Source organism: Anopheles aquasalis, chromosome 2 (assembly GCF_943734665.1).
Source record: "Anopheles aquasalis chromosome 2, idAnoAquaMG_Q_19, whole genome shotgun sequence".
NCBI lineage: Eukaryota > Metazoa > Arthropoda > Insecta > Diptera > Culicidae > Anopheles > Anopheles aquasalis.
The window spans coordinates 44,699,982-44,710,000 of NC_064877.1; the positions used below are offsets into that span (position 1 = coordinate 44,699,982).

Here is a 10,019-nt window from a genome sequence, read left to right on the forward strand (position 1 = left end):
CGATGGTCATTTTGCGAAGAAAAAGATGTCGAAAAAACACCCTTCAAAACGATGCTCCCAGCCGAAAGTTAGTCAAAAGTTTCAGTTCACCATAGGTAAAGCATTCTCTTAGCGCTCTCTCTTTCACTTTGCAAAGGCATCAGAGTCCTCCGACGAGGGTGATAAGCTTGCACAGTTTATGGTGCTGGTTGATGCTTCGCCTTTTACGTAAAATAAAGATCTACGGTGCGCCATTCGTTTCTATTCCTCAACCGTTAACCGTTTAGGTCCACCGGCTTCATTGCCAAGGAGGCAGCAGTAGCATAAGCGAAACATAAGAAGATTTATAAGCCATAAATACAAAAACAATTGATTGAACCGCAGTTGCAACCGGATGCAAACATGCATCAGTCAGTTCGATCGGATTCAGCGAAATTCGATGAGATTCGCTGTGAGAGAATGTTTTTAAATTGTCACACCGTGTGGTGACTTGTGGCGATGGTCTGCTGGCTACTCGTTGAAAGGCGGCACTTGACTGCTCTGTCCTTCGCCCACACTTGACCTACAAAGCCCGGGTCCGGGTGCCGTCGACGGGACAACGAGAGGACGAATTGTGAATTGTCATTCCGATCACCATTTAGCATTGTGCCATATTGTTGTCGACTTGCTCCTTGCGGTTCTCGGTGTTCGGTACAAAAACACACTTCCCGAAGACACCGCCGGTGGACTGGGCGCCGGGTGTTGGGTCTTGTTTTGCACCACCAGCACCAAAGCACTTGGTGAACTGTTATTAAATTAAGCTGACAGCTGAGTAGCTAACGTCCTCCGTCCCCTTGTATGCTGCCTGTGGCTGCTATGTTCCTTGCGCTTGCGACAGGACAGAGGCAACACAATGCACTCCCGGTGCCCAAGACGCTCTTCGGTTTCAGTTTCTGTGTTTGGTGAGCTAAATAGAACGCACTAAACACCTCGAAGATAGGTGTGAAGGGTCGTGTCCTTCGAGCCACACCCGGAACCACCTAATGGTGGCCAGGTTTTCCGGAAATATTAATCTTCCTCACCCAGGGCATGTCCTTGTGCTCATTCGGTGGCCCTAATATGGTCGCTGGTGCTGGAGAGCCCATTAAAAGCTGTCCTTCGTGTGCATTCGAGTACGGGTGATGTTTGATTTCCTCTGTCCTGAATTCCAGCACGATTCCTGTGCTGCAGCATCAAACAGTCCCACGAAAGTCGTACGAAGATGCGCCATTTTCACGATGCAGAGTTGGCGTTCCCTTTGTCATTGATAGACCACAAGTCCGCGACCGTCGTGCGATGCAGTTTGAGGTCGCTGGCGAGCGGAACCGTTACTTTTACTACCTGATAACGCGCCACGAGGGTGGAGGTGTTGATGTTAAATTTATTTCTCATTTCATACCCATTTCCGTACAAGTCACTCGAGCGGCGATAGTAAATCTACTCGTATCGCACACCTTGCTCCATTGCCCCCTGCGCCCCTTTGGAGGGCATTATTTATGACACTTGCACCACATATAAATGGATATTCCGTGTGCATAATGACAGCCAGTGTCGCATTATACGGTATATGGTTTTTTGGCTTGATAATCATTTGCCACGGATCCACCGGAGACTCGAGGAGGGTCCACGATGGGCTCGCAAGCCGCGCACAAAAACACAACTAATCCGGCCGTAGAAGAAAAGGAAGAAACATTCGATTCAAGTACTTCCGCTGCGGCTCCTCCCCGTAGCTCGAGCTCATACACAGCTTAGTAGACCGGAAAGCGATGGTTGCTATATCGTTGATGCGATGCGTTGGCAGCAACAGGTTCCCTTTTTGATTTGCGACGCCTGCTGCTAGACGTCACAGCAGAGCAACTCCAGGCGTAGTAGGCGATCAACGGGAGCAATAACGTGGTGCGATATGGAAGCGGTAATGAAATACACACGGGGCCTGATAAGGGGCTGCCGCCGACACGAAATCTGGCCAACAAGACTCGTAAATCCATAAAATGGCAACGAAATTCAATCAGATTGTGTGTATGTGAGGCACACATACACGTCCTCCGGGCAGCCATTTTGCAACCACAGATGAAAGACCTGGTACGGTACGGTTTGTACTCACGATACCATGCCGTGGTTCTCCAGCAGCGATGAATGACGTCATCAGCGAAATGGAAGCAACTCCTCGCACCTCGTGACGGCCACTCGGGAGTGGTTCCTGGAAGATGAAAAACCAAAAGCCACGCTTGAGAAGCAAAGGGAGAAGAGAGGTAAAGCACATGCCCGATTAGGATGGGAGGTTAATTGAATTCCATTTCATCGAAAAACGGACGTGGGTGGATAGAAGATGCGGTGCGCACGCGATGCGTGGGCCACGGGTTTACCGTTTTCCGGTGCCAGGAGCGTATTTTTAGAAGCTTTCTTTTGCTTTGCTTTGCTTTGCCAAATCCTTTCTTTTGTGGCCAATGGCTCCGCCTTCTTTTGGTGTTTTCCGTACATTCCACCCCCGGCCACACGAGGGAGCAAATCTTTATTTCCATAACAGCGACCAACCCGACCGCTGCTCAGGATACGAATGCAAAAGCACTTAAAATTGAAGTTCGATGGTAACATATGGTGGCCTGGAACGAACGCAGAGTTTAAAATTTTGTTTCAAAAACATTAGTTATTATTGAGGTTCAATCATTTAATCACAAAAACATTTGATTGCTCGTCTTTTAGTCCCTGTTTGGGTCGTTATCCTTGAAGGTCGTGACTCACACACGCTGAACAGCGCAACGCTTCGCATCAGGGCAACCTTAGCCTGGACACACTCGTATGTCGCGTGATTGAAGCGTTTCAAGCGTTTTTCGTGCACGGAACACTCGATTCAACGAGAGTTTTCCAATTAAAAGCAATAGAAAGGGACATTCGCTTTTTATATTGATGTTTAACAATGCGTTAATACTAAATGTTTGAAATACAACTTCGCAACCAATCCTCCTTGAATACAGCAAACTAAAATGCGCCCCCCTCGAATGTGGGTCAACCACCAAACGTCTGTCATCGTGCATTCATCTCCATGCAAAACCATTGTTAAGAACGCAAGCAAAGCAACAAAATTCACGTGTGAGCTCACGATCACAAACACAAACCACAGGCCGGATACAACATCGGGTTCGTCAAATACGCCCCAAAAGGGGGGGTTCTATGCGTTTCGCACCAGCTGCTGGCACGGTTTTTGCAATGACCTACATTTGCCAAGGTGGTACAAATTAAAGGGCAAGGTGGCATCACCGACCGACCGGCAGGGGGGAAAGGTGTTGATAGGAACGGAGAGAGAAGAAAGAGAATGTTGACCACGCACCAGCATTGGATCCGCTCGGGGCGTATCACCAGGTATCATGTTGGATCGAGCGAACGCCTAAGAATCGAGCGACTACTACTACCACCACCACCAACATTGACCCACAGACTCTCTCTTTCTCTCTTTTTGTTTCTCTCTCTCTCTCTCTCTCTCTCTCTCTCTCTCTCTTTCCTTTCTCAATTTCTCGAACACTTGGAACACTAAACGCGCAGCCTCGAACTCTCGTACGGCCCCAACATTCCCAACGGGCATTGACCCCTTGCAGATCGAAGGATCGAGCGCAGCTGCTTGCCACAGTGCCGCACAATGGTTCCCGTACAATAAATCGCCCTTTTTTTCAAATGGCATTTAAGGTCGAAAATTTATTTTATACTTTTCTGGTACAAAAATCCCATCAGCGACCTCCTTCTCCTCCTTCAAGCATCCTCGATCCATCGAATAGAATAGTGATCGTCTCTCCGTTCCGAACATCACTGTCACCTGTCGTTAGCGCGGGCTCCCCGGGCCTTCACCGCGATCGCAACCGAGTGCCGTGCCCGGACGAACGGTTTTTGCATACCGTTCCCTACAGATGCGAACCGGTTTGCTGCCACGATGCTACTGCTGCTGGTGGTTTGGTTCACTTTTACCATCTCAGCGGCCAGCATATATGCACGCGAGATGCTGTGGAAGGAACTGGTGCAGCAGTAGCAGCAGAGAGAAACGCACACTGGTACGAGAACGGGTGGACCACTCCCAGAGGTCGCTCCGTCCACCTGCTGCACCCAGCAACAACCGTTCTTTTCACGATCGCGCCCCACTGACAATGACAATCGCGTGTTCTCCACCCCTCGTTGACCAGAAAAAAACACCAAGACCAACAGCATCACGACTGTTGCTTGGTTCGGGCATAAGATCAGGTGAAAATTTCGTTACTAACCACTGCTCCGCCTCCTCCTCCTCCCACGACGCAAACGCAGACTGCAAGACCTCAGATCGGAAACAGGTGATCCCGTTCTGTGTTCGAGACCATCACACTCATACCAGCAAACGCTCGCATGAAGGGCAACCTCTGGGGCATGCTGTGGTATGCTGGCTGGAAGCCGGATTTGGAAGGAAAGACTTGAATGCCTCGCTCGCTGGCAGAATTCCAGCGACGAACCCGATCAACACCGACCGCGCGGCCCTTTTTCTAATACCCCACAGCCTCCCAAATGGGCGGCATTCTCTCTCCGCTGCCATTCGCTGTCTCTCTCAGTGACTCTGTATCCTGTTCGCAGTCGCTCTCTCCCTCTCTCTGGGGGGATGACGTTCTTCTCTCCACCATCATGTTCATGTGCCAACCGCAGCACAAAGGTCTTTCTAATGCTTTTGCGCCCAACCGAGAAGAGATGTACCGCTAGGTACCGCTGGATCAGGGCCAGACCGTTGCCTAGCGGTACAGGGGCACGGGGCACCAAGCATCTGCACCCTACGTGCGCCCGTGTGCGCGCGTTGCACAAATCACTCGTCGATCCTCTCGTGAAAGGTGGATTCTCCGGCATCGCCCCGGGGCCCCTTTGGCCGGGGCCGATTCGGCGACGGATTTGCTGTGCGTGTGGTGCTCGCGCGAGCTCGGCCGCGAGTCGACTCTTTTCTTTATTTGTTTTGCCCCCATGATCTACTGCGGTCGCTCGGTCTCGGCTGCTGCTGCTCCTGCTGCTGCCCCTTTGGCCGGGCAGGGTAGCTGGGCGCGCGCGCGCGCGCACGCGCACGTTGGATGTTGTTTTCGTAAACGATCGCCAGCAGAGCAACTCTACAAGTCAGGGGTAGCAGCAGCCAGAGCAGCAGCAGCAGCAACACAAAATAATAATAATAATAATAATAACAATAATAAAACCGAACCGAATCAGCGGCGACGACGACGACGACGACGACGAGAGAGGCTTGACGATCCAAACAGCGCAGGAATCGGATCGGATCGCAGCGGATCTCTCGGGACGGCGGTGGCGCACACGGAACAACGATCGCGCTCGGTTCGTGATCGCCCGCTCGGTTGCATAAGACTTTCCAGCACCAGCTGGTTCGGCAGCAACAGCAGCAGCAGCCTAGCGATCTCCAAACAAACGAAACCCCCGGGGGACAAGGGCCATCTTGGCCTCTCATTGTGGCGTCGCGTGCAATTCGTGTGAATCTTCCCTCCGTCAACGTCTTTGCCAATGTCGATCCTTTGCCTGTAGTGTGACGTTCGTTGTGTGCGCGAGTGTGTGCGCGAGTGTTTGTGTGCGTTTACTATTTACCCGTCAGCACCTGTGTCAGCGCCCTGTGAACGATGTCGCTGAATCCGTGCAAGAGCGGTGATCGCGAGAAGGATCAGAACAACAATTTCGTCAACGCGTCCGCCCACGGTGGTGCCGGTGTGGACCGGGAGAGACGGGCACGCCGACTAGCGGCCGCAGCAGCAGCAGCAGCAGCAGCACGATCAGCAGCTAGCGAGGATCAGCAGCTGATGCGTAATGGCAACAACAGGAGCAACGGTTACTACCACAACGGTCACCAGCGTCAGCACGGAGACCACGGGTCCACGGGGGCATCCGCGAACGGTGCACCAGGAGGAGGTGGTGTCGGTATCGGGGGATCGCACGTAACCGCTAAAGTGATGTGGGGCAATGTCAGTGCCATCAAGGAGCTGCGTGATAAGGAGCAGAGCGAGCGACAGCTCGGCACTCGGGCCGCAGGACGTCGCCAGTGAGAGGACGGCAGCTCTCCATCACTCTATCTGCCTGCTCTCTCTCTCTCCCTTTCTCCCTCTCTCTCCCTCTTCCCCCTCTTCCCTATCCTTTAATTTATTGATTGCGGTCATCTGTCCCGGTCCCGAACTCATTTGATTACCGGATTACCCAACAACCGACACCGAAACCCCGTTGGTTGGTGTTGGGCGCACCAGCGTGCGCCATGAATAGCTAATTGCGCATAAGTTCTACCACTGGTTCTACATATTGTTACATTATTGTTCTGTGGTCTGTGTTGAAACACGTCGTTCTCGCCGTCAAAGCCACGCGGGGTCGAGAGTCGGGCAGCGTTCTCAGAACGTACCTTCGATCCGAAACAGTAAACGCTATGTGTGATATTTGTTATATACAACAATAGTAGATTAACGTGAACGCGAGGAAGAAGCCACTTGATGATAGACAAACGGACGGACGGACAGACGAACGAACAGAACGGAGACATTCCGGTTAGGGGGTGGAAGATAGCGTCCTACGAGTGTTTTGGGCCCGGGGCCAGCAATGAAAGCAGAAATCCCCGTACGGATATGAGATCGCGTGCTGCAGCAGGTGAGTGCATAATCTCGTCCAAAGGTCTCTACAACTTAACTCACTAACACAAACATAAAAGCCACAGCCACTGGAACGCCGGGGGGGGGGGGGGAATACCAGTGCCCCCCAGGGGGGAAAGGGGGTCTCACCTTCTTCTCATGTGTAGCACAAAATGTAGGTCATCGAGGAAGTTCTGGTTCACATTCAAATTTTGTGAATGTTCAGCTCGTTTGAGATGTTTCTGGTTTGCTGGAGGGGTGCAGGGTTGCGAGAGGGGGATCTTAAGGCAAGATTGCAGCTTGAAGAATCCACTGTTTTACCAAGAAGACGATAAGTACATCGGGTAGGATAGAAAAATAAATTTTTGGAAAAAAGCATTTAAATTCATTATATTGGAAAGTGAAATCAAAATTTTTAAACTAAATTATTGTCGATATTTTCATGCCTGTTCCCTCTACTGTTTATACTCTATCTTCCTCTATCTTTCTAATATATACGGCTCCGTCCGTAAGATACCAACTAAAAAAAAAAAAAAAAATATATTGTCGATATTTTTTTAAATTCTTAATTCAGGCCTAGCCAATAGTTGATACTATGTTAGCAATTTATCACACAATGCATTGGCTCGTTTGAAAAGCTAATTCTTCTCCTTTAGCATGCATTTGATGCATATTACACCTCGTGCATAACCAAATACTGATGTCATAACCTTGCCAGCCATCTGTTGTGTCCCCGCGTTGGTGTTGCTTCAACACACGTAATCGTTTTAATTTTCTGTTTAATATTTTTTGCACAAACTTGATCGAACATCTCGCATCATCTCTTACAATTTGTTAATTAAGTGCAGTTCAGTTTTGGGAAACTTCTAAATATTTTGCAGACATTTTAAAAGTTTTCGTCGGTATTTACGGACGGTATTATCCACACTACCGTAATTTATCATGTAATTTAACTTATCAAAGTCCTAGATTAAAGTCCAAATCCTGTTTATCGAGTGACGCTTTGGTGTGAACAATAATTTCGTTTCGTTAATAATATCATTGATCCATTTTTTACAAATTGAATTCAATATAAAGCTTTTCATGATATTTTATTTAAGTATTCGATACTAACAACCTCATAGCTGAACAGCTGGTGGTTGGATGCGTGATTCATTTGAAAGACCGACTAAGGATCACATCGATTTAATATTAGTTGTACCATTTATGCGTTAGTCTATGAACTTTTCATGCCAGCAGTTTTATCACGTGTATCCCCTTGGCCACACGTTAACCCACGCCTTTTTGAAGCAGTATCATTAATAATCTCTAGTGTACATTCTGGAACTATTGAAGCAAATATTACCGTCACGAACCCACGTCACAAAAACCGACACCGCAGCAGTTTAGTAACGGAATCTCAATGTCAGATATGCCGCACACTAGTTTGTGTGAGAGCGTTTGCGGTTATCAAGATAGAAAGTCGCGGATAGTCCTACCTCGGAACGAGGTCCAACGGATTCAACCACCGCTCAACCGCCAGAACAATCTTCCTAACGGCAAAAAGCATCACCAGGACCCCCGGGAGGGAACGGGTTGCGACCGGCAGAAAACCGGGTCCCGATTTGTGCGGTCCTCCGTTGAACGCGGTGGCAGGCCAGAGAAATGGCACAAACCATGGTGCTTCCCGCCACCGGTGACCCGTGACCAGCATCTTATATCACTTTCTGTGACGTACGGTGGCCCATATTCCCGTCGAAGAAGACACTTGGCAGTCTTCACGCGTGCACGCGTGGAGTGGGTGCTCGGTGATGAAGATGATGATGATGATGAGAGCTTCCCGGTGACGTTAAGCACCACCAGTGAATAGTGTCAGAACCAATCGGTGCTGTTCACTTCACGTTACCACTACGCCACGCCACGCCACGGCACTCCTGTCGATCACGTTGACACGGTGGCCGACGTTAAACGGTAAGGGTAATGTGGATCTCGCATCTCGCGTCCCTGCGACACTCGACTCGGGGTTGTCACACCCCACGCTGCTCCCCTTTTGCTTGATTGCCGGTGGTGAAGTGAAATCATAATTTCACCTCGTCTGCACAGCACACACCCAAACAGGATTGTATTCAATTGGTTTCGCGCAGAGTTCCCGGAGCAGGAATGACGGTGATCGCGATGAGGGCGATGATGATGATGATGATGATGCCGGTTATTATATGAGGATGGTCGCAAAGGGAAGCGACATCCGTGGAGCAGCTGCCCGAGTTAATGGGTCAGTCATTCCCGACGCTAAGTCAAGTTCAAACGCTACACAACCAGTGCGTGATCCGCGCAGGATGCCATCGGTGGGCTTTTGCGGCCAGGGTGTGACAACAGCTAAAAAAAAACTCCAGAAGTAAAGCTACGATGAGAACTGTGATTTTGAGACATTCATAAGCCTTAGTATGCGAGTAGTATCGTGTTTTGTGTTGTGCAAAGTCAAAAGAAACGAAAAAATTGCTTGAAGGAACGCGCCTGTTGCGAAGCGATAGGAACGGTGTGAGTATGGAAATGGAATCGTTGGCGATCTGACCAAATCCTTAAGTGTCCCCTATGTGTGCGAACCGTACGAGCTCAAGGTCGATTTGATTGTTTGTTTATTAAGTGATCCTATGGTTTCATCCATGGCCATGTCCGCAATACTGTAGAAAACATAGTCTCTTTCATCTAATCTGCTATGTTAATCACTGTCTGTGAGACTGATGTTGATGGTTCAACTTCTGTTGTGAGCTTGTGGTAGCTCACAACCCCACGAACAAAAGGCGCGTTGGATTAGCCGGTTGAGTTACTTCGTGGAATGATCAGGTATCTGTAGGCCGCGACCTTGGAGAGGCAGGAGCTTTCGGTAGAGTGCTAGCGTGCGGAGTGCGTTTTGATAAACTTGAACAGGCATATGAGTGCTACGTGTATATGTTCTGGACAGTGTAGTGTCCGACGGAGAAGGGGATAGTGACGAAAACAACCGGACACAAAACGCGGACGGAAATTTGGGCGCCACAAATATTAGCCTGTGGCTGCGGTTGTAGTTTTTTGTTAGCTTTCAAGCTTTGGACAGGACGATACATTTTGTCGCACTGTTGAGCGATTAGTCCATTAGCAAATTCGTCTTTACAGCGCAGCGATCATTAAAAAAAAACTAATAGCTTACGGGATCTCTGAACTCAATAATACAAAAAAAAGAATCGAATCCATCTTTATGTACAATTGTCTTGAGCATCTGCTATGTTATGTCGTTGTAAATATGGACAAACAACACCACCAGCTGCATGTAAAGAAAAATCTCATCAACCCCTTAACATCATCGTATCATCATCATTGCAGCACGACGCCCCCTGAACATCCACTCGAGATATCCACCGGACCACGACGCCACGGCCACTGATAAACGATCAATAAGAA

The 10,019-nt window shown here is 49.3% G+C and overlaps 1 protein-coding gene across 2 annotated transcripts in view; it reads left to right on the top strand.

The window, feature by feature from the left end:
- The first annotated feature begins 6,041 nt into the window (after nt 1-6,041).
- LOC126581540 (uncharacterized) overlaps nt 6,042-10,019 on the top strand; it is a 23,530-nt gene continuing 19,552 nt past the window's right edge. Inside the window, exons 1-2 of one of the 2 annotated variants that reach the window (XM_050245259.1) lie at nt 6,042-6,621; nt 9,942-10,019. The exon at nt 9,942-10,019 is cut by the window's right edge and continues 134 nt beyond it. The gene's annotated coding sequence lies outside the window, so the exon portion shown is untranslated. Of the gene's footprint in view, nt 6,622-8,965; nt 9,120-9,941 lie in introns of those variants that run through there. The other variant, XM_050245260.1, reaches the window with a different exon arrangement.